A 24,975-nucleotide genomic window follows, 5' to 3' on the forward strand; every position below is an offset into this window, starting at 1 on the left:
CTGATCACTACTAACGCAGTGAAATGCAAGGGATTGAAACGTTGGATTCATCCTAGTCATACTATTCCAGTACCAACTCCTGAAAGTTCTGATGTTGAAAGTGATACTACGGATGATTCTGATTCTGAAGTAGAAGGTGAAACAAATCCAGATTCTGAAGATCGACAGGAAAGTCGACATCTGGAACCTGTGCCTGTGAATGGTAAACTGACAAGAAAAGACTTGGAAATTATTGAAATAGATTCTGAAGGTGAAGAGAATCTGTTAAAAGGAAAGAAAACTGAGGATTCTGTTAGTTCTGTCGGAAACAGAGAAGCGGAACAAAAGGAAGTTTCAGACCAGGAGAGTATCGAAAAGCAGAAATCAAGCTCTGAAGTAAGGAACAGAAATCCAAAATCTGGGAAGTTGGAGGTAATTGAAGAAGAGGAAGAAGACGAATTACCAAGTACCAGTATTGGAAATCAGAGAAGTGTTCCTGAAGGAGTAAAACTGCCGAATAGAGAAGTTCCTGAGTCGATTGAAATTTCAGACTACGAAACTGAAGAAAGTGACGTGGATGGTGAAAGTGAAAACAGAAAGAAAAGGGCTTGGAAGTCAGAATCAAATGCTTCTGAACCAAAGAAGAAATATGTGAGAAAAGCAGACTACTGGCCTGGTGGAAGATTGAGAGTCAGATTGATCAAGAAACCTAAAGAGCAAGTTGAAGAAATCAGTAGTCAAAAGAGTCCTGGAAAAGAAGTTGGAGTTGGAAGAAAAATTGAAGTAGTGTCGAGAAAAGGAAAAAGGATAATAAGGCCAAACCAGAAATACAAGTCTCCTGAGTGGACTTATTTGGTAATTCCACCTGTAATTGACATTTATGGTAGTAGTGAAGAAGATGAAATCGAAGAAATTAGTGATAATGATTGAAGTACAGAAATTTTAAATTGGCAAAAGGCTGAAGAAATTTTGTTAGCTGACATAAGGTCGAAGAAAAACTGTTTAGTTGAAGAAAACTTATGTATGACATAAGGTCGAAGAAATCTTGTTTAGGGTTTTAAAAAAAAAAAAATATTTTAAGGGGGGTAAAAATAAATTTAGTTTGTTTCTTAGAAATTTTAAAATAAATTTTGTTTTTATTTTGAGACAAAGCTAACCAAAATGCCTTACGTTAAGGAGAGCACTTCAAGGTGTTCTGTTTTCAAAAGATGCTGTAGGATGACTCTGGTGTGTCTGCTCATTTTAATTCTGCTCTGGTTAGTTTTAGCTGTGATTATCCCTTTGGAGATGAACAGAGAATTACACAAAGTTAACATGACAAGCAAAGCTTTAGTTAGTCAAACTAAACATAGTGCATCTGCAAAAGTTATTGATCATCAGCCTAACATTCATCAAGATAAATCTATTAGTGATTTTTCCAGTAATACATTCACAAAGCTTTTGAGTGAATATGTAAAAGTGATGGATGCAAAAGATTGTTACGTGTGCGTAAAATTACCTGCTTCTGTTTCTGAGGGAGTAACATACAATATGCTTCCTCTTACATATGGTGTAACATGTAGTGTGTTAACTAGCTTATTTTATCAAACTGGACGCTTAGAATATTACTATTCAGATTTTGACGAGATTTTTGCGAATATAAAGATTGAGGATGCTTTAAATAAGCATAAGAAAGCTAAACAGATGAGGGAATTTTTCCTTGTTACTAATGAACTCACTTATGAGTATGCTTATAAGAATAATCTAACCTGTAAATTAAGTGCTGAGGGAAAGAAATTTTTGAACCTGGTTGAGGAAAGGAGAGCAATTTATAAAAGGAATGAATTAGTCAAGCAGACTAAGTCCAGGTTCTGGCAGAAAGAAGATGAGAAGTTAAATGGCAAAATGCTTGAAAATGTTGCAATTCACATAGATAAACCAGTTAGTGGAAAGCTTTGCATTAGAAGAGATAATACACTTTTTGATAATTATTTTGTAGGTGCAAGTAACTGTGAAGATACTTATCAGATTTTGGGAGGTTGGGGATTTAAAGGTGGAAAAGATCCAATCTTTCCTGGGATTTATTTTGTTTGTGGTGACAAAGCCTACTACAACCTTCCAGACCACTGGTATGGAACTTGTTATGTGGGAATTGTTTTTCCTAAAGTGTTTCATGTTGACAGAGATTCAGAAGGATTATTCAAAATTCATAATTATGTAAATAGAGTCAAAAGAGAAACTTTCACAGAAGTTCTGGGAGATATTTTTCAAGCAGTAATACCTTTTGTTGGTATAACCCTAAATGCAGGGAGAATTAGAAAATTGTCTACAATTGTTGATAGATTATCAACAGACACAGCTGATGGATTCCAATTAGTGAATGTTGAAGTAATTGCAATCAGATCAATGGTGATTCAAGATCGCCTTGCTTTAGATATACTCCTAGCAAAAGAGGGAGGAGTCTGTGGCACATTGCATGTACAACATTGTTGCACATATATACCTGATGAAAGTAAGAACATTGAGATGTACATTAAAAACATTACACAGATGCATTCAGAGATAATTCCTTTAGAAGAAGATGATTTTACAGGGAAACTTTCAAAAAGATTCCAAGCAATTAAAAATTGGTTTCATAATATTGGAATTTCAATTCTTGGCAAGATTTTGGCACCTTTGATTATAATAATATTCATTTTTATTTTGACGAAAATAGGTTGTTTGTTGCATAAGAGAAAGAAACAGTTGAAAGAAAAGAAAAGGATTTATAAACTTAGAAAGGAAGAAGAAAGGGAGCTTGAATTACAGGAGTTGCATAGAGAACGTTATGCTAATTCCGAAGATTATGCAGACACAGGTTTTTAGGATTACTGACTCAAATGAATTTGAATCAATTTCTCGGAAGTTTAAATTACCAAATTTTGGGTGGTAGTGTGGTGATTTGTTAATCACCAGATGAGGGAGTTGATGGAGCGAGATAGAAAACAGAATTCTGTTTAAATTCGCGAAGTCACATTTCCATAACATGAATAATAAAATTAATGATTTATGATGTGTTGTGATAAATCAATCTAGATTAAACTCGACACATGGGGAGACTAATATGTGTGCTCATAAACGTGCATAAGTATTGCATCTTTTTGTTCGTGCAAAATAATAAAATAAATTGTTGTTTTCGTTTTTGTCATTACTAACTGCAGCAAACCTAAAAGAGGCATGTGCTTATTTTGCTTTCCTTGTCTATGTGGTGTCATTTCTACTATTCTAGGTGCACTTAAGGTTTCATGGATTTCATGAAGACTGGTAAATATAAAATGCTGCTTTAATTGTTGCAATTGCTAGGTAACATTAGACTAATTGGGAGGGTTAATCATTTAGAAAACGAAGGGTGGTTACAGAATCAACATTATTTCTTACATTAATACTTTTCTTGTGTTTGTTTTATACTAGAAAGCATAAGTTGCCTGCTTTTGGGCCTAGTTTGCTCGAGTTTGCTAAAAAGCTGAATTTTACTTCTGCAAAAGTCACGAGAAGCCCATTCTGAAAAAGTGTTCGTCAAAGCTGCATTCACTGAGCAAATCTGACGTGCTGTCATCATTTTGTCGGACGTGGCCAAGGTCATAAACCGGTGGAAAAGAACAATTTTGTCAGCTCTAACTTGGCACCCGCGGAAGTGTAATGAACGCAGCGAGAACATTGATTTACAATTGTTGCAAATCAAGGAAGCTCCTGGTCACGTTTGGAAAAGACAATGGTCCTTAAGAAATGTGACCTAATGGAAGTTTTGAAATGTGGGTGACATGTCACTTGTCACTCTCAACCAATGGGACATCGTGGTTTTCTGAAAAACTTTCCTTTACTTAGATTAGTTAGCTTAGAAAGGTATAAAAAGTCATGCCCTTAGGGATGGGCTGGCTGCTGCTTTCTGACTTTCCGATGAGGGTGAAGTGCCGCCGGACTTTGTGGGGAGCACGTAAGAAACCTCAAAGAACTTTACTTTATTTTCCATTTATTTAGCTTAGCTAGAGATTTAGGCTTTAGAAATGCTAAACTTTAATATTCTTACTTAAACTTTGATTCACTTGCTTAAACTGACATTTTCATGATTCTTTTCAAACATGCTTACTATAATGCTAATAAAATTGCATTTATAAAATTACTTTTTGAAATACCATAAATTAGTTAATAAAATCTTGCTTTTGACAAACAAGCTGGTCTTGATTATTCAGAAGTACAGGTTACTATTAGCTAGATCCTATCGCCAATGGTGGTCGTTTAAATAGTTAGGATTTGTTATAATGATAACATTCTTTCCGCAGATGTATAAAAATGTATATAGTTTGTAAATAAGGTGTATATAGATTTAATCAGACCACCTGATTCAGTAGGCCCAAATATGTCATGTTTATAAATGGGTCCATAAGTTAGTGTAGAATTTTGTTTATAGGTTATGAAATTGGGTAGCGTTGTTTATGATATATTTTCTATAGGCCGCTGGATCAGGGTCCACTAGCTGCAGCTACTACAGATGCCATGACTGAACAAGCAGAAACAGGTCTTCCTCTCACAAAGATGAAAGTCAGAGTGAGGAAAAAAGGTGGGGATTTCATCATTTGGGGAAAAAAAGTGTTCTGGACCAATGAAAAGTGTTATTTTCAAGTCACATGATCCAAGCTTTCATCATTTGGAAACCAAAACTGATCTGTGCCAATGAAAAGTGTTATTTTCAGATCACATGACCCGACGCGCTTACGCTACTGATGAAGGGTTAAAATCACGCTCTACCATCTGATCACCAGAAAGAGCATCCCTTAGCTGTCTTGATAGCGAAATATCACCCATGGGCCTGCCACTGAGACCCTGAAATATGCTTAAAAACCCTCAATTCTTGCTAGGCATGATCAACAATACCAAATCCCGCTAACTACCTGAATCCTGGGGTTATAGGCCCAAGGCTGAGGCCCAGAAGGCATGTCTTGGCCTAGCAACATGCAATAGGCCACAGTAAGGTTAATAATACATTTCTCTGCTGCACTGAAAATAACATGGCGAATTGGCTTAAGGTGAAGTAGTAATTTTCCACAAAGGCCAACACCCACTCAACTCATGCACAGACTGGTGTCCGTTGGTACAGCTTCTTGAAAACATGGCTTAATTAATATTTTGAAACATCGCTTGCACCAAGTGAAAAACAGCAACCTATCGCAATACTAAATGTACGTGACCAAAATGTTCTTTCAGAAATGTACAAATTGTTCTGTTTCAAAGTGTACGGAACAAAATGTCCCTCAGAGAGGTCCTTCCGGTGTCCTGGGACACTTGTGGTTAAACTGCCGACACTGAAAGGGCGTAGGCCAGTGCGTCACCATAGAACCTTGGTTCCTCAATTTCAGGTATATCAGACTCAACTGTCAGATTCTAAGGCAGGACTCTTCTGCAGATGCCTGGCATTGAGCGTGGTGTTGTCCTCCGGCTAGCCGTATCTCTGACCTGGGACACCGGCGCCTCACTCAGGTTGTTGATCTCCCAGGGCAGAGACCCCTTCTGCTCCTTTATATCTTTGATTTAATCTTTTAGTCATCTCTCTCTCTTCTAGTCATTAGGGGACTGGTCTTATTTCCAGAAAACCACCAGACACTGAATTAAATAGCAAAATGTTCCATCCTGAGCTAATTCTACTTGTGCCCTCCTAGCCTTGACCTCACCATTCAGGATCCTGATAGAAATGTTTAACCTAATGAGTATAGATCTATCTTAAATATTTTGCTTGTATGCACTAGAGGTCTACATCAATGTGCTCAGTAGCATAGGATCTTTGATCATCTGTGCTCATGTTCATTTGTATACATTTTATTCCAGTCTTGCCTTGCTATATTTTGAGCATTTGTTATCTAGCATTTACTCCAGACAGAGTGAAGTCTGGATCCTTGGTAGGAACTTGTCTTAAAGCCCGAATTGATATGCTTTTATTTTTCTGCTCGTGAGCTAGTAATAAAAAGTGTCACTCAAAACTTGAAATTCTGGTATCTTACATCTTTATTCCTTGCCTCTCTCAGTGGAATGCTGTGTTGGTGATTTGAGTCCACTTCCGAGGTGACCACTGACCAAAAGGGTCAAGAGCTACCCTTTTTCAGCTGGCGCCCAACCCATCGTGCCTAGCCCATTCCTGCGGTGGATCTGGAGAATATCCACGGGCTGCCTTGAGGGGTCCCCGCCGTAGTCTCGTGCATACCATTGGTGAGTCAAGGAACATTTTATTTTTTTTCCCTTGAGTTTCCGTGGTGTTGCCTACTTGCCTGTGTGCGGTCCCCTTGTGGCTAGCTCTGGTTAGGACTCCGGCCCCCCCCCGCGGCATTGACTAGGGTAACGATTCACGAACCCTCTGTGTCTCTCAGTGGTCCCATTTCATTTTTGCACACTTTCTTGGCAGGTGCTCTGCTCGATTGCTATTGCTCTGCTCGATTGCTATTTACAGTTGCATTTGCACTTGTGGCTTGTAGCTTGTGGCTTGTGGCCTTCCGCCCTTCTCCCTGCCGGTTCGAGCACGGAGGGAGCGATTTTGAGGTGTGGTTTTTGTTGTGGTGTCAACTGCCCCTAGGTTCATGATCCCTCTCGACAGTTCAAGTCTGCGAGCTGGGTGTCTTCCGGCAGGTCCGGAATCGGGTTCAAGTCCCAGCCTCCCCTTTTGTGGGGAGGTTCGCGATCCCTCACCCACTTCGTGTCTAGGGTGCTGGGTGTTCCCTGGGTGTGTCCAGGTACCGAGTTTTCGGCATTGGGGTGTGGTTGACACGTGGTTGTGTTGCCACTGACACATGCTTCTTTTCCTTTTATGCTGCTTGCCACCACATACTGCGGTCTTCTTGCTAGTGCCCTTACTTCATCTATGCTCCTGCTTGACATCTGCTTATGCACATTACTCCTGGCTCTGCACAGTACTGCTCCTAAGTGCTGGCTCTTCATCTCAATAACAGCCCAACTACCCCCCCACTGCTCTGGTCTGTGAGCCAGCCCCGCCCTGACCTCCAATGAAGGCCCCTTCCTCCCTCGATTTTTCTCACGATCTCTTCGCCCATGGTCTCATTGTATTACTATGCATCTCCATTCCACTCTTACATCCCTTCTGCAAAAATACTCTGACAGTGAACAAGCCTCTGAAAGGCTGCCTTCCGCGCACGCAAAAAGAGGAAATGCTGTGTGCTATCTGTGGCACTTTCTCTGCATCACCGGCCCACTTCCTGCCCTGGCGCCGCGAAGATCAGCTCCCCCGAGCACCCACCCCTCCTTCCACCTCTCACTCCACACGGCGCCCTGCCTCCGCAGCGCTGCCTGGCCCCACAGCACCGCCTTCTGCCCAGCCCGAGCACACAGTCTCTCTTTTTCTACACGCTTTTTCTATCTCTCTTCCTTGCATCCCTTGCATTCCTCTTCTCTAACTTACCTTACACTGTGTCTCTCTCTCTCTCTCTCTCTCTCTCTCTGTGCCTTCCACTTCTTCTCTCTCTCTCTCTATCTTGCTCTTTCCTTCCTCTCTCTCTGTGTCTCTCTCTCTCTCTCTCTCTCTCTCTCTCTCTTGCTCTTTTCTCTCTCTCTCTCTCTCTCTCTCTCTCTCTCTCTCTCTCTCTCTTGCTCTTTCCTTTCTCTCTCTCTCTCTCTCTCTCTCTTTCTCTTGTGCCTTTCACTGGTCTCTGGGGTCTGGCTTTTCTCTTACCTTTCACTACTGACAGTACTTTCCACTGTGCTCTTCTGTCTCTGTTTCTGACGTTCCCCTTACAGATTCTGACGACCTGTACAGATATTTCGCGTGCGCCATGCCTTTGTTCAGCGTCTATGGCACTTCTGACTTCTGTGTTCTTGCATCTGAGATTTTTATAGCTACATAGTTGTGACATCTGACATCTGTGTTCTTGCATAACTGAGATTTTAATACCTACATACTTGTGACATCTGTGCTCTGGCATTAGTGAGATTTTAATATCTAGACCCTCGTTTCCTTTTCATTATGCTCTGGCATTAGTGAGATTTTAATATCTACACCCTCGTTTCCTTTTCATTATGCTCTGGCATTAGTGAGATTTTAATATCTAGACCCTCGTTTCCTTTTCATTCAGGATGCATCCTCTTTTGTGTCACTATTTATTGTACTGTCTTTCTGTTTTGTTGATTATTGAACGTGTTGATTATTGAACGTGTTGATTATTCATCTTGTCTCTTTTTATGTTTTATTCATTTGCCCTGCTGATCCATGTGCTTTGTGTAAGTAGCAGCTGCTGTGCTTTGTGATTCCCCTAGGTCTTCCCATCCTACGTTCCATCCCTTCCTTCCTAGTGTCCCTCTGTCCCCGCAGTTCTCTGCGGTACACACTCCCTGCTTTGTCCCCTCACTTCAGTGTACAACATTCCTGGTAGCTAGCCATTTGCTCGTCCACCACCCCTGCATTGCGCTCATTTTTGTTTTTGTTTTGCTTTTGACAATCATTCGCTTCAGCGACTGATTGCCAAAGGGGGGGACTATTACTCCTCCTCCCCTGCCTCCCTCTCTCCCTCGCCTACACGTGGTATGCCTTATACCCCCTTATTTCCGTAATGACCACCACCCCCCCACATATTCTTCATTGCACTATTCAGTTCCTTCACGGCAGGCCTGAATTAATTCACACTACCGCTAACAACGAATTCACTTCCCTTAACGACGACCTCCGCACTATACTAACAAGCGCCTGGACAATTTTAGGAGTTAACCCTACGCCAGGCACACAGGTTAACATCTCTACCCAAACTCTTGACATCCTCCCAGACATATCTCTTACACCACCATCTCCAGACACTATTGACCCTCAGCAGCTGTATACAGTAGAGGCCACTGATTTGTCAACTCTGTTCCCCCCTCTCTCTCTCCCCCTTGAATACCCAGGCTATCAAAACAACACAGCTAACACACCCATTCTCATCACTGACGACGAGTCTTCAGCAGATTCCATACAGTCAGGTGCTACATCTGAAGTAGCGTTCATCCCACAGGCAGAAGGGCAAAGCCCAAATTTACCCTCGGCCTCAGTCTCTAATTCCTACTCCTATCACCCACAGTTTCAAAACGATACATCACCCCTTTTAAGAGCACTACTATGCGAATACCCATAACATACTGAGGGCCCTGCGCTCTGCCACACCTGCAGAACACATTCCACTATCCCAACTTCACATAAAGGAATGAGTAATAATACCACTGACCATATCACCATATTCCTGATAAACAATAACGTCGTAGGCATTTCTGATGGCCAACCATCTTGTTTCATTCACGTCACCCCTCTTATGAGTTCTGTCCTTCTCACAATATTTCAGGCACTCAATATTGACTACGCCTACCCTCGCCAAGTCACCCTAGCTCTAGCACCAGCATTTTCACGCCCCGCAGAGCCTACAGTAAAGGGTCTCCCACAGAGAAATTTTTACGCCCCACCTAAGCCACAGTAAGGGCTCATAACAGTTCTTCCCCACCCGTGCACCACCCACGTGCCGCCCACAGGAGACAAGCCCCATGCAGGCTCTTCAGGCAGTATATGAGAAGAGAATATTCGGTACCTCTGTGCATAAAACACCTGAGTGGATATACATACGGATACGCCTACTATCCCCAGGCTTAGCGCTACCTACAGTATTCGAGTCCTCCTGGCCACGGAACCCACTGCAAAGCAAAGTTCGCTATACCTTTGCCCGTCATAATCTTGAGTTCCCTGACTTCTCCCCAGAGGGGAGATACAGAGGACCAGACGAATTAGATTTAAGATATATACTCTATAATATTGTCTGTAATGAAATAGGAGAGGAACTTATCAGAGATCTGCATCCTCACGTCTGTAGCCCTGAAAACACCCGGCCGTGTTTGACTGTCCCTCCGTTCCAACCTCCGACTGTACCCCACACAGTGATGCCCAGCATCAGCACATGCATTGAGTAATTTTATGAATAGGATACTGAATTCCACTGTGTATAAGACACCCACGGGCTATTATATATATTTTATTTTGCGCCTTGCAAGTTGGGAAGGACCGACCATCCTATCTAGCGTATTCCCCAGACACCCCCACCAATCTAGAATAGCCGACGCTTGCTTTGGAGGCCAACTTCTTTTTCCCGGGTGCACTCCCTTCCAGAATTTTGAATTACAAAGCACCATATATGACTGCATCCTTGAGGCAGTAGCAGGGGAACTCATACGTGATCTCTAGGACCGCACAGACCGTATCGCCCCTATTGCAGAGCCTAATTTGCTTCCATACAAATATTTCATGATGGCAACACCACTCCAACATGTCCTGAAAACGTTTAGTAGCCAGGAACAGCGCATACTCAAACATTGTAGGGAGCTCCACAAGTTAACTAAAAATATGACCTTTCCATGGCCCTCAGAAGGATCGTTTGACGTAAATATCCTTGAGCACGCCACCACCTTCCTAGACACAAAATACTCTGGTACAAAATTACAAAAAAGAAAGGCCACCTTAAGTCTCTGGCAAATATTTAAAGAGGACAATACGCAAGAACAAACTGCCGTCCAGCCCACTGCCCCTCCTGCACCCCCACCGTACCAAGCCAGTGGTATGTATCCCGCAATAGTATCCGCTGAAAATAAAGAACTGGACTTACAGTGTACAACTAATAATATGGCAACGGTGGGGTATAGTCAACTCCCAAGTGATCTCCTGAACACACTTGAACACTCTCCACCTGCCACTGACGGCAGTGCTGCCCCATTGACACCACCCAGCACCAGCAGTGGCCCAACAATACTCGTTACAGCGCCAGCTCCAGCCCCAGTCAGCCCCCCACCAGGTACACCGGTCACCTGTGGCAGTCCAATTTTGCACGCCACGGTGCCAGGGTTACCAGGGCAAATAAATGCGCAGTTTTCGCTACAACTGAATCCCACTTCTGTCTCAGCCCTGCCTGTCGAGGAAGGAGAGGAGGCGACCAACAATGTGTCCGTCACCTCATCAAACAACTCACGCACGTCATCTCACCACTCATCCGACTCGCCTCGCCAAGCACTCCCTCAATACCCCGATCTGAACAGCGTCCGTGACACGAATGCTCCACAACTCCCGGAGCAGAAGGCCACCTCACAAGACCATATGCCCTTCTGCGGTCCACACACAGGGGAGCCACTGATCACATTCTCCACTGTCCAACAACAGAATAAGGATAGAGAAGTACAGGGCCCGCCAGCACCATATCTAGTCCATTATGACAACTGGAGAGCAGCCACAGAATTCAATAAAAGTTTAGAGTGCAGTCCCAATGGAAATGCCCGGCCTGACATGTTCCTCCGAGAAGGGCCACACAGCCCTGAACGCGACGATATATCCCAGGTAGTCCGACGCACCTCATTAAAATTAGAACAGATAACTGAAAGATTGTCCGACACCCTCAAGTTTGCCCACCTTCACTCACCAAATACCCAGGCGACAATAAACACTTCGCGACAACACACAGAACAGGCAGACATCTTTGAAAGCACGGGAGGGACTGGGGAACTAGGCAACAATTCACAACAGACAGCCCATCTCCCATCCATACCTTTGCCAAGTGCGGGTCCCTCCCGGGGCAGAAGAGATTATGAGGGACGGCCGGAAGTGCAGTACAATAGGTCCCCCTCCCCTTGCCGCCAGACAGCTACGCCAGACAATACACATACAACGGCTGGAACAGCTCAGCTCCAGCCCACACCCCCAGACATACCCCCACGGCGTCCCGCACCTGTAGCCGACCCGTTTGCCCCACTATCCGCCACAGCCATAACAAATTCCTCCAGCCAGCCAAACGCCATAAATGAAACAAACACATCAACAAACCCATTCTACCAACATCAGGACTTCCAAAACTCGGGAGTTGTGGGTGGGACCAAGAAAAAGAGAAAAACAGAGGTACAAAGACTTGCAGTGTTAGGAACACACGGACGACCAGAGGACATCGCATACGATGACCCTGGCACGGACGCTCGCATTAACTACCAGGTTACTGGCACCGCCTCCATGCGAAACACTCGAACTAGACCAGCTAATGGCATGTTCCTCAGCAGGCAATGTGCCCTGCGGGACAAGGACTTAACTCCCAACCAAATAGTGCAAATAGGCGAGAATTCAGACTACGCTGTCATCCCCTTCACAGACAATTTGGCAGGATGGACAGAATCCTTGGCCCCACAGATGATCCCCTGGCCAAGAGAAGGGTCTTTCGACCCTCAACATATGGCCACCGCAGTAGAATGTATACAACAGGGTGTAGGGGATGAAGATTGGGACTATGATTATATGGAAGCCAGTCTCAAAATTTGGCAGAAATATGCTATACGATATGACACCACAAGACCGAAGCTCCTAGGTGTAGGGATTAGCCGCCAGATGCCGCTAATATACAAAACAGCAAAAAGCCCCCCCATATATAACTGTTGGTCTTATGCGGAGAAGGAAGCCATTAAAAAGAACCTCCCGCCCCTCACGGAGGGAGCCAGCAAATGGATAGTGGCCCTAGAGAAAAATACTACAGGCACCAAACCAGGGGTTGGCGATATGAAAAGCTTGTTAATTTCCTTAATGGGAGGGGAAGCAGAAGAAATTTTCACAAGTATCAGTAAAGGACTGATAACTATGAACGACACAACATACGATGGGGAACCATTTGATAAAATTAGGGCAGCAGTCTGGACTAAATTGCGATTAAAATATCCTGATGTTCCAGATATTGGGTCTCTCATGTCACTAACTATGCAAACAAATGAAGACCCAATTAACTTCATTTCCAGGATGAAGGAAAAGTGGCACCAGGAGTTGGGTGACTCCTGGAATACAACTGGAGGAAATAGCAGACTCTTTTACCACATGGTCAAAAGAGGATTGCCAGACGACGTGCAGGAGAGATTAGATGGAGTAGTAGCCATGGAAGGAAAACCCTGGCCTGAAATACAAGACCACATTATACATTTCTGTAAAAAGAAAATAGAACAGGAGAAAGCTAGACAGTTAGCTATAGAAAATGCAGCTGCCAAACTGGTGCAGCAGAAACTTAAGAAAAAGGACGCCCTAGACACGGTCATGCTGGCTGCACCTGTCAGCCAAATGACAGCAGTTACCACCTTTCCACAGGCCGCTCAAAATGCACTTACTGCTAATGCCCAGTCCCCACAACAAGTGCAGCAGCCGCCCATACAGCCTGCCATGCAATATGTGCAAGCACAGACACAACAGCAACCACAGCCCGCCATACAGTACATGCAAACACCACCACAACAGGCAGCGCAGTATGTGCAGGCCCCGCCACAGCCTACAGTACAGTATGTGCAAGCCCAACAGCAGCCCACAGTGCAGTACATCCAACAGCAGCCCCCGGTGCAGTACGTATCACCACAGCCTGCCTACGGTAATGGCCAACACCAGTATTACGACACAAATAGAAACACTGGGATGCAGGGAAGAGGCAATGGAATGGGACAGCAAAGGGCCCAGCAACAGTCAGGCCCACGCACTTGCTTCTATTGTCACAAAGTGGGCCACATGCAAAGAGATTGCCGGTCTAGGCTTCGAGACCAAGGCCAGCAACCCATGGGCCCCATCCACCAAGTCCCTATCCAACAAGTAGTTCCACAATTACAGCAACAACAGACGTTTTCACAACAGCCCCAGATGTTGTATGCTTATGCCCAGCCGGCCCCACAGCAGATGCAAGTCCCCATGCAGCCACAGCAGATGCAAGTCCCCATGCAGCCACAGCAGATGCAAGTCCCCATACAGCCCCAGCAGATGCAAGCTCCCATACAGCCACAACAGCAAGTATCCGCATACCAAATGATGTCCCAAGCCCAAAATACAACACCTCAAGGAGGAGTGGTGATGACTCCCAACAACTCCTTCACACGGGGCACAATCCAGCAGTACCAAGCTGGAGGATACGCTCACTAGGACAGCCCACAGAAAGCTCTTGTGTGCCCAGTTTTATCATGTATCATGAGCGGTGAAGATGACCCCACCGTCCTGGTCACGATAAACAACAAAAAATATAGCTTCCTCATTGACACAGGCGCCACGTACTCCTGCATTACAGGCGGACACCTGCCTATTTCTGATCAAGTAGCGGACACACAGGGATTCTCTGGGGCAATAGCAAGGGTCCCCTTTACAAAGCCAGTACCCCTACAAATAGGAGACCGAGTGCTGGAGCAACAACTGCTCTATTCACCACACTCTCCAGTCAACTTGTTAGGGAGAGATCTCATGGCAAAATTAAATATGACAATTCACTTCCATGAGAACGGTACAATGGTGTGTTCCATGCCAGGTACACCCCTAGCACGGATGATGGCACTCACGGTGGACTCCTCAGATCAAATGAGGGCTCGCCCTGTGGATGAACAAGCTTTCTCCACTGCGGTGCACATCGTTATAGCCAACACCCCTGAATTACACCAGCGCACTGTCCAGCTCCCAAAGGAATTTCTCTTTCGCCCGCAGTCCCAGCACTACCAAATATCGAACAAAAGCATGATCCTAGGCATACTCGCTCTTCACATTACACCTACTTATGGGGCATTCATAGCCGGGGACGATGATATGCGCTCCTGAGCCTGTGTAATTTTCATCGAACCCGAGCACCAAGTAAGAGACATTGTAGACGACCAGCTCTTTGGTGATCCTGACAAATACCCCATAACAGAGATAATATATCAGTATGAGGTACCCCTCTCAGTGACAGTGGAAAACAGAACACCCGGTGCCCCACCAACATTTGATTCAGTGCGAGAGGCAGACTTGGCACAAGTCCCGCCGCATCTGTGGACCACTGGTCCAAATGATGTAGGCCTCATCCATTCAGCCACTCCTTTTAAAATAACACTGAAAAATGGCGCTATTCTACCAAGAGTTAAACAATACCCACTTTCTAAGGAAGCAGTGGAAGGCATTGCCCCAACAATACAAGCCCTGCTGGACCAAGGAGTCATATACCCCTGTGTATCCCCAGTTAACACGTGCCTTTTTCCTGTGCGTAAGGCCAAAACCAATCAGTGGCGCCTAGTTCATGATTTGCGCTCCATCAACAACATAGTGGTACCAGAGTTTCCCATCGTCCCAGACCCTTCTGTCATCCTCACCAACGTTCCCCCGAATGCGCAATACTTTTCCGTGATTGACCTGAAAAATGCGTTTTTCAGCGTCCCCCTTCACCCAGACAGTCAGTACCTATTGGCTTTTTCGTTCAATGGGGTGCAAATGACTTACAGAAGACTCCCACAAGGATACTGCGAGTCTCCCAGCGTCTTTAACAGAGTCGTCAAAGAGGATCTATCGAACTTTCAATGTCACAGCACCTTGCTGCAATATGTCGATGACATTTTGCTCTGCAGCACTACAGAACAAGAGTGCAGAACTGATACAGTCTCCTTGCTCACCACGCTAGCCCACAGAGGCTATACAGTGGACAAAAACAAACTCCAGTACTGTCAAAGAGAGGTACAATATCTGGGCCAGATACTCTCAGCATCAGGGAGACGAGTAACGCCAGACAGAGTCGAAGCCATAAAAATGACACCAGAGCCCCAAACTGTCAAAGATATGCAGAAGTTCCTAGGATTAGTGAACTATGTCCGCCAATGGGTTTTTGACTTTTCCACAATAACTGCCCCTTTGTTGAAAGCAGTCAAAGCAGCAAAAGACAGGCGAAATAAACTAGATTGGACACCTGAAATGACAGCTTCCTTCAGAAAACTCAAAGATGAGATTACAAACGCACCAGTACTAGGCACACCTGATTACACAAAGGAATTTTACCTGTTCACACACTGCAATGGACAGGTCATGACTGCAGTCCTTACACAGAAATACCCCATGGGCCATAAGCCCATTGCCTACTTCAGCGGCATGCTAGACTCAGTCATGAAAGGTCATTACCCCTGCGAACAAGCCCTGGCTGCTGCAGCCTTTGCTGTGGAAAAAAGCACCCCCATTGTCATGGGATCCTCGCTGACATTGTACACCGAGCACGCTGTCTTTGCTATAATTCAGAAAGCCAAAACGACATTGACCACACAGAGAGTGTCCGGTTACGAAGTCATCCTGTCACTGCCCTCCCTGAAGGTTGTCAAATGTCACACAGTCAATCCTGCCACCTTCTTTGCCCATCCCATTGTAGCATCAGATGACGACACTCATGACTGTGCCACATACTCCCCAGATGAGGCAGGAGCAGCAAAAGAGGCCCCCCTGACTGACAGCACAGTATACTTTGTTGACGGCTCCTCCACCATTGACCAAGAGACAGGGATCAGGTACACAGGAGCAGCAGTGGTTAGAGCCCAGCAGCACGAGTCCTCCGATTGCTTTGACATTGTACAGCACATTACATTACCTCCACATTACTCAGCTCAAGCTGCTGAATTAGTGGCACTAATTGCCGCTCTAAACTGTGGGGCCGATGACCGCATCACAGTCTACTCAGACTCCGCATATGTCACAACAACGACACACTCAAGCATCCTGCGCTGGAAAAGGCGCGGGTTCCTCAAATCAGATGGAACACCCGTGTGCCACAAAGATCTGCTGGAAAACTTGATTGAAGCACTCACACTTCCAACTGAGGTAGCCGTTGTTAAATGCGCAGCGCACACTAATGGACAGGACTTTGTTTCCAGAGGAAACGCCCTGGCAGATTGGGCAGCCAAAGCTGCGGCCAGGGGCCCCTTGCCCGTACCTGCACCATATCACCCTATCCTACTTGCTCAGGCTATTGCTCCATCAGAACAGACAGCACAAACAATAACACTGGCGGAGCAAGTACAAAAGAGTGGCGGTGATGTATCTTCAGATCAGCACCCAGGCACAAATAATGACAATTCTGACACACCTGGTTTCTTCCCTATTGATGACACACAACAATACGATCACATTGCCCAACTACATCTTAGAGAAGTACAAGAAAGTGCACCACAACAAGAGAAAGAGCTATGGAAGAAGAGGGGAGTACAGCAGGACACTGCTGATTTTATCTATAGACAGACCATGTCAGGAAAACCTGTCATGCCACAAGCCTTACTGCAGGTGGCACTGGATCAACTTCACCTTCCCGCACATGTCTCCCGAGATAACATGTCCACCACATTGCAAGCAGACTGGTTCATTCCCAATGCTTATGAACTAATACAGATCTTTGTTAATAAATGCCTCATCTGCCAACAGTATTCACCAAACCCAACTCTCAAAACAGTGGCCTCCACTATTCCTAAACCTTCTGGCCCATTCAAAGAACTCCACCTTGACTATGTCGATATGATTGATCGATGCCAAAATTACCGATATCTCATCGTGGTAGTATGCCCCTTCTCGCGATGGATCGAAGCTGGACCATGCGTCCACTGCGATGCAAAAGCAGCAGCCACATTCCTACTGCGTGAGGTCATCTCACGCTTTGGAATTCCTGCCGCCATAAGAACGGACAACGGGAGCCATTTTTCAAACGCCATCTTCTCCTCTCTCACCACAATGCTAGGCATCAGACACAAGCTGACATCCGCTTACCACCCCCAAAGCAATGGCATTTGTGAGCGCCTCAATGGCCTGCTCAAAAACAAAATAAGCAAAATTAGCGCCACCATTGGCAAAAAGTGGCTCTACTGTCTCCCACTGGCCCTCTTCTCATTAAGAAATTCCCCAAGTTCGGATCACCACCTCACGCCCCACCAACTTGTCACCGGACGATCCATAAATGTAGCGGTCCCTCCCAGCAGGCCCAAAACAGATACTGAGTCATCCTCTGAGATTGTTAAGGCTGAGCTTTATGACTTCTTGTGCACACTAACCCGCGCTGCGCAGTTCCTCTCTGTCCAGGTATCCAGAAGGAAGGAGAAGGGCCCCATCGATCCTGAGCTCCCACCTATCCGTCCTGGAACTCTGATCTTTATCCGGAGGCACGTCAGGAAGTGGAAAGACCCCAAATTTGACGGCCCCTTTTCAGTGACTGATTCATCTCCAACTGCCGTCCGGATAGCTGAACGCAAAGCATGGATACATCGGCGAGACGTTCGGCTCGCTCCTGTGCCTCCGCAGCAATAAACAATGAACTAAGAGAGGAAAGAGACATGCCCATGGTCCCCCTGAATGAGGACAGCGGTTTCCCGTCCACTGCCGAAGAAGAAGAAGAAGAAGAAGAAGAAGAAGAAGAAGACACACCCGTGCTGATCCAGGGATACAGCAGCCACGATGCGAAGTTATGTACTCTTGTCACATTTATGTTTTGTATAATTGTTGGAGTGGCACTAATAACTTTTAATTGGTGCGCCTATTTTTTTGCTGTAAAGAGCTTTAATGAGATAGGTAATAGAAATGCCTTACCATCCATTGTTTCAGCAACAGTACCAGGGGTCACACTCAAACAGCAGACAACAACACAACACACACTAGGTCCTGAGCTCCCAGAAAATAGTACTGCCAGCAGCGCACCAACCAGTGTGCATCCCAAGTACTCACTCGTCACCCCAGGGGACAGAAATAGGTCGTGGGATAGGTCTGCCAATATCACAGGAAGACAACAAGTGTCCCGCCAACGCCTTTCCCGTCACCATAGAACACGCCGATTTGCTATTGCCCCTTACAGAACAAAACCCCTTGTCTCCCGCAAGAATGCTAATAACCAGAAGGCAGGGCACAAAACATTCGATCATCTTGCGAAGATACAAGAGGGCCTAGGACCCATACTAGGCCTACAACTATCAGTGAGAGATCATTCAGTCCACTCTTCCCTAGTAGACAACTCCTGGTACAGGGACATGACAGCAGTGGGGAAGTCAAGGACAAATGATTCCTGTTATGTATGTTCATACATCCCCCATGCAGTAGGGGCTGACAGACTGCTATTTCCTAGAGAGGTCACCCCACACATCACCATGTGCCTTCTGCACTTGTATCTTTGCCGCTTAGAGGGACAGATCCAGATAAATGCAGTGGAATTATACGTTGAAAATGTCAATACAACAGTGTGGGACTATACCCCCATCATATACAAAATTGTCACTGGGACAGCCGCCCTGACGAAAGAAATAAAAAGATTCTATCAAATGAAACACCTAAACGCACCTTATTATGAGACACTATTCAGGAGACAAGGGTTCACTACAGTGACGGTACCCCTAGCCGAGTGTGACCCATCTATACCACACGATGAAAGCTCCTGTCCATGCAACAATAGAACTGTGCTGGACATACGAGCACAGCTCTATGTCAAAAATAAATGGATCCATGTCCATTCACTATTCTGCAGGGCAGCTTCCTTAGGCCCCCCTTAGGCCCCCCTTGGGCGGGCGAAACAGACTGGGTGGGAGACATTGACTGGGATGTTGAGGAAAGCTGCGAGAATATTTGGAATAAGGAAGGGAAAAGATACACCTGGGATGGGGAAGGAATGCCAGAAAGTAAAAAAGCATTTAAACTAAAAAATCCTTCTCTTTGTTTCCTAGGCAATGGCTCCACCTCTGTTGGGCGTAACACAGACTGTAACAAAACGGTCTTCAACTTCGATATGCAGTTTGGCACCTCCGCATTAATGGACTACTACTGGGCTTGTGGAGAACGCCTCTATCTCCACCTACCTCCTCAGTGGCTCGGACTGTGCTCTTTGGTGACTTTGCATGAAGTACATCTGGTGATGCCGGCATCAAATGCCTCTCACATACTGACACACCCTATGTCAGGCGACGTGACATTCCTCCACCGCCACCGGCGAACAGCGGAGTATTTTTCAGGGGAAGCTCTTGGTAAAGTTCCAGAAGAATTCCGCCTCTTCAACGAGACCCAACTTTTCTTTGGAGGAGCAGTCCCTATGTTCCAAACTCAGGCTAATGCTCGCTGGCTGGAAGTGACGCGCTATGAGGTCATGAAAGCCATCAACAGCACCAGAGACGGACTAAATGCCATTAGGGAAGAGCTGCGCCCATTGAGACTAATGGTTCTGGAACATCGCTACTTCCTGGACATGCTGACCGCCAAAGACGGTGGTTTGTGTCACCAAATAGGGAAGTCTTGCTGCACGTTCATACCAGGAAATGATGAAGACAACGGATCGATCGCCAGAGCCATTGAGGAATTGACCAACTTGGGAAAAGAAATGGTCAATGAAGGAGGTGCCCCTGCGGACATTATTCCAACAGACTGGTTCAATTTTGACTGGATGCCTTCATGGCTCACAGGGATTTTAAAATTGCTGATACCAATTGTTGGGATTCTCATAATACTGTGTTGCGCCTTTCAGATTGGGAGTCATTGCATTAAAAGACTAGGTTCCAAGGCAGTTGGGATGAATTATGCTAGCACAGGGATCTACCAGATGGCGAAGTATGAAGACATGGATAGAATTCCCGGGGATGGGACGGGAGTACAATTACAAATGGGCAAGATAACAGCACCTGGCACCCACTGTGACATACCCACTGCTCCCCCTCTGCCCCCAGGCAGAGACACCCAGAGCAGGAGCCCTACAGCCGCCCAGTATGAGCGTCTGCTTAATGACAGAGATGCAGAATATGTCAAAATACTCCTTAGGTCAGACGGAGAAATAACAAAAAAGAAAGAGCAGGTCCAAGGTACATTCAAGTGTTATGTTAATGACATGCCCTGGATACCCCCACTAGCTGAAGGGTCGCCAAGATACTCAGTAAAGAGTGTGTTCATAAATGAACAAGACGGGGGTGATGATGAAGGGTTAAAATCACGCTCTACCATCTGATCACCAGAAAGAGCATCCCTTAGCTTTCTTGATAGCGAAATATCACCCATGGGCCTGCCACTGAGACCCTGAAATATGCTTAAAAACCCTCAATTCTTGCTAGGCATGATCAACAATACCAAATCCCGCTAACTACCTGAATCCTGGGGTTATAGGCCCAAGGCTGAGGCCCAGAAGGCATGTCTTGGCCTAGCAACATTCAGGTTATAGGCCCAAGGCTGAGGCCCAGAAGGCATGTCTTGGCCTAGCAACATGCAATAGGCCAAAGTAAGGTTAATAATACATTTCTCTGCTGCACTGAAAATAACATGGCGAATTGGCTTAAGGTGAAGTAGTAATTTTCCACAAAGGCCAACACCCACTCAACTCATGCACAGACTGGTGTCCGTTGGTACAGCTTCTTGAAAACATGGCTTAATTAATATTTTGAAACATAGCTTGCACCAAGTGAAAAACAGCAACCTATCGCAATACTAAATGTACGTGACCAAAATGTTCTTTCAGAAATGTACAAATTGTTCTGTTTCAAAGTGTACGGAACAAAATGTCCCTCAGAGAGGTCCTTCCGGTGTCCTGGGACACTTGTGGTTAAACTGCCGACACTGAAAGGGCGTAGGCCAGTGCGTCACCATAGAACCTTGGTTCCTCAATTTCAGGTATATCAGACTCAACTGTCAGATTCTAAGGCAGGACTCTTCTGCAGATGCCTGGCATTGAGCGTGGTGTTGTCCTCCGGCTAGCCGTATCTCTGACCTGGGACACCGGCGCCTCACTCAGGTTGTTGATCTCCCAGGGCAGAGACCCCTTCTGCTCCTTTATATCTTTGATTTAATCTTTTAGCCATCTCTCTCTCTTCTAGTCATTAGGGGACTGGTCTTATTGCCAGAAAACCACCAGACACTGAATTAAATAGCAAAATGTTCCATCCTGAGCTAATTCTACTTGTGCCCTCCTAGCCTTGACCTCACCATTCAGGGTCCTGATAGAAATGTTTAACCTAATGAGTATAGATCTATCTTAAATATTTTGCTTGTATGCACTAGAGGTCTACATCAATGTGCTCAGTAGCATAGGATCTTTGATCATCTGTGCTCATGTTCATTTGTATACATTTTATTCCAGTCTTGCCTTGCTATATTTTGAGCATTTGTTATCTAGCATTTACTCCAGACAGAGTGAAGTCTGGATCCTTGGTAGGAACTTGTCTTAAAGCCCGAATTGATATGCTTTTATTTTTCTGCTCGTGAGCTAGTAATAAAAAGTGTCACTCCAAACTTGAAATTCTGGTATCTTACATCTTTATTCCTTGCCTCTCTCAGTGGAATGCTGTGTTGGTGATTTGAGTCCACTTCCGAGGTGACCACTGACCAAAAGGGTCAAGAGCGACCCTTTTTCACTACGTGCCCCGGGGCGCGCCCCGGGGCGCGTTGCGTAAGCACTTCATGACGTTGCGCGATCGTATGCGATCGCGTGGTTCCGGGTGCACTTACGCAGTGCGTCATATGACGCATGACGCGACTACGCGAAACGTCATGATGTTGTTTTTGTTCGCGGGAATAGCGCTCTCGGGACGCTCCCCCGTACGCGCCCCGGGGCGCGCCGTAACATTGCGCTCACCCGTGCGTTCACCGGTACGCGCCCCGGGAGCGCCCCGGGGCAAACAATAAAAAAAAAAAAAAACATATTTACACAATATAAAATTCGTTATAAAAATTATTACTTTTCATACCTATAGAGATTTGCTATTAAAAAACCTATGAAATTCACTGAAAAAAACCATAGGTTTCACACCAGTTATAGTTAGGAATTAGCATTTAAAAAACCTATTAAATTCACTGAAAAAACCATAGGTTTTACACCAGTTATAGTTAGCTGGAAATTTTACTCGCATAAAACCATTGAAATTCCCACGTTATAGTTAGTTGGACTCACTATAACTTGCGCGTGCAATGCACTGCTGATGACGTCACATATTACATCACTCATGACATGGTCAGTGACATCACTCATGACATCACTGATGACACCATCCTTGTGACAGAGTGACAGACCTCCTTTCACTGTAATTTAACCCTTGAAACACATATTCAAAAATAGAAACTAACATTTTCAAAAAAATGGAGATACCCATACCAGTTACAACAACCAATTCAATAATTCCACTATCTATATATACATCCACTCATTCAGCAACAGTTCTATATAGTCACTCATACATATACTCACTCATCATATGTAGTGATACACCTATACATCCTGTTACACACTGACAGGCATCCAAAAGTTACTCACACACATACTCACACATGCAAATAAACTATTGAACATCCATTCATTAGCATATACAGCTATACACACACTACCACTTTACTTCTAAGGAAACTTACACATACTTACTCTCTTAAACAATCACTTATAGAAACACGTACTAATTTAAACAGGAACTCTTAGAATCCCTCACTCTCACATATACTCACTTATATACATCAATATTCACATATACTAGATTAAAACATATGTAGTTACTGATAAAGACACTAGTGAGACAGTCATTCAGACACTAACACACACATATACACACTCATCCACCCATACAGTCCTGCACATATGCTGTCTTCAAAACACATACAAAGAGAGAGTCAGTCATTCATGCATCTATGTGCTAAGTAATACCTCCACCAAACCATACAAACACTCATACTGATACTAAGAAAAACATCTAATAACCTATATACATACACATGTACCTACTCACCAACCCATGCAGCCACTTATACACAAAGTGAAACACTAATTAATATATTTAAATATTTAAACATTACTCACTAATATTTATTTTTCAAAAAGACACACATTCACTGGATGGTGTCATCAGTGATGTCATGAGTGATGTCACTGACCATGTCATGAGTGATGTAATATGTGACGTCATCAGCAGTGCATTGCACGCGCAAGTTATAGTGAGTCCAACTAACTATAACGTGGGAATTTCAATTGTTTTATGCGAGTAAAATTTCCAGCTAACTATAACTGGTGTAAAACCTATGGTTTTTTCAGTGAATTTAATAGGTTTTTTAAATGCTAATTCCTAACTATAACTGGTGTGAAACCTATGGTTTTTTCAGTGAATATATATATATATATATATATATATATATATATTCACTGAAAAAACCATGGGTTATAGACCATATATTGTTAGGAATTAGCATTTACAAAACCTTATTTTACTCACACAAAACCATTGAAATTCCATATATAGTTAGTTGCACTAACTATATATCGCGCACCCGCAATCCACTGCTGATCATGTCACATATTACATCATTCATGACATGGTCAGTGACATCACTGATGACATCACTAATGACATCTCAAATGACATCACTGATGACATCACTGATGACATCATCCAGTGACTGTGTGTTTCTGTAAAGTTTAAATATGTTTTACATATTGAAAAATGAGTAGATGTAAAAGTGTCTAAATAAAAGATTGAGTAGGTGCGTGACTGACTGTATGAGTGAGTGATTAAATGTGTCTCACTGAGTGCATGGGTTAGTGACTAAACTGTCTTAATTTGTGCATCATTATGTCTGTTGTTCTGTAAACTGCTGCATGTGTTGATCAGTAGCTATATGAGTAACTATATGGGTTATTGATTGATTGTCCAAGTATTTGTATGGGAGACTGAGTGTGTGTGTGGCTGGCTGGGAGATGTGTGACTCTGTGCAGATCAATGTGTTCTTGTATCAATGATTGTATAAGAGAGTAAGAATGTGTTAGTATATATTTGAAAATGTAAGGTACTCTATGTTTAACTGTATAGATTAGAAAATGGAAGTGTGATTGATTCTTTACAGGACTGACTAGGTGTGTGAGTAACTCCATGGATGAGTGGCAGAGGGTGAGTGTCTGTATAGGTGTATGAGTGCATATGATAGTGTTGTAAAGATGAGTGACTGTATGTATGAATGATTGTATGGGTGAATGAGTGAATGTGTGTGTAGACGTAAGAATCAGTGAGTGCGTATGTAGTAACTAGTATTAGTGTGTCAATGGTTTAAAAAATTATATTCTGTATTTAACACTGGGTGTAACAGAGGTTATATTAAAGTGTGAGGAGATGCATTGTATTGTCACATGAATGATATCATCAGTGATGTGACCATTGATGTCAAATGAGATGTCATCAGTGATGTCATCAGTGATGTCATTTGAGATGTTATCAGTGATGTAATTTGAGATGTCATCAGTG

This window comes from Lissotriton helveticus, chromosome 3_2 (genome assembly GCF_964261635.1).
Source record: "Lissotriton helveticus chromosome 3_2, aLisHel1.1, whole genome shotgun sequence".
In the NCBI taxonomy this organism is placed as follows: Eukaryota; Metazoa; Chordata; class Amphibia; order Caudata; family Salamandridae; genus Lissotriton; species Lissotriton helveticus.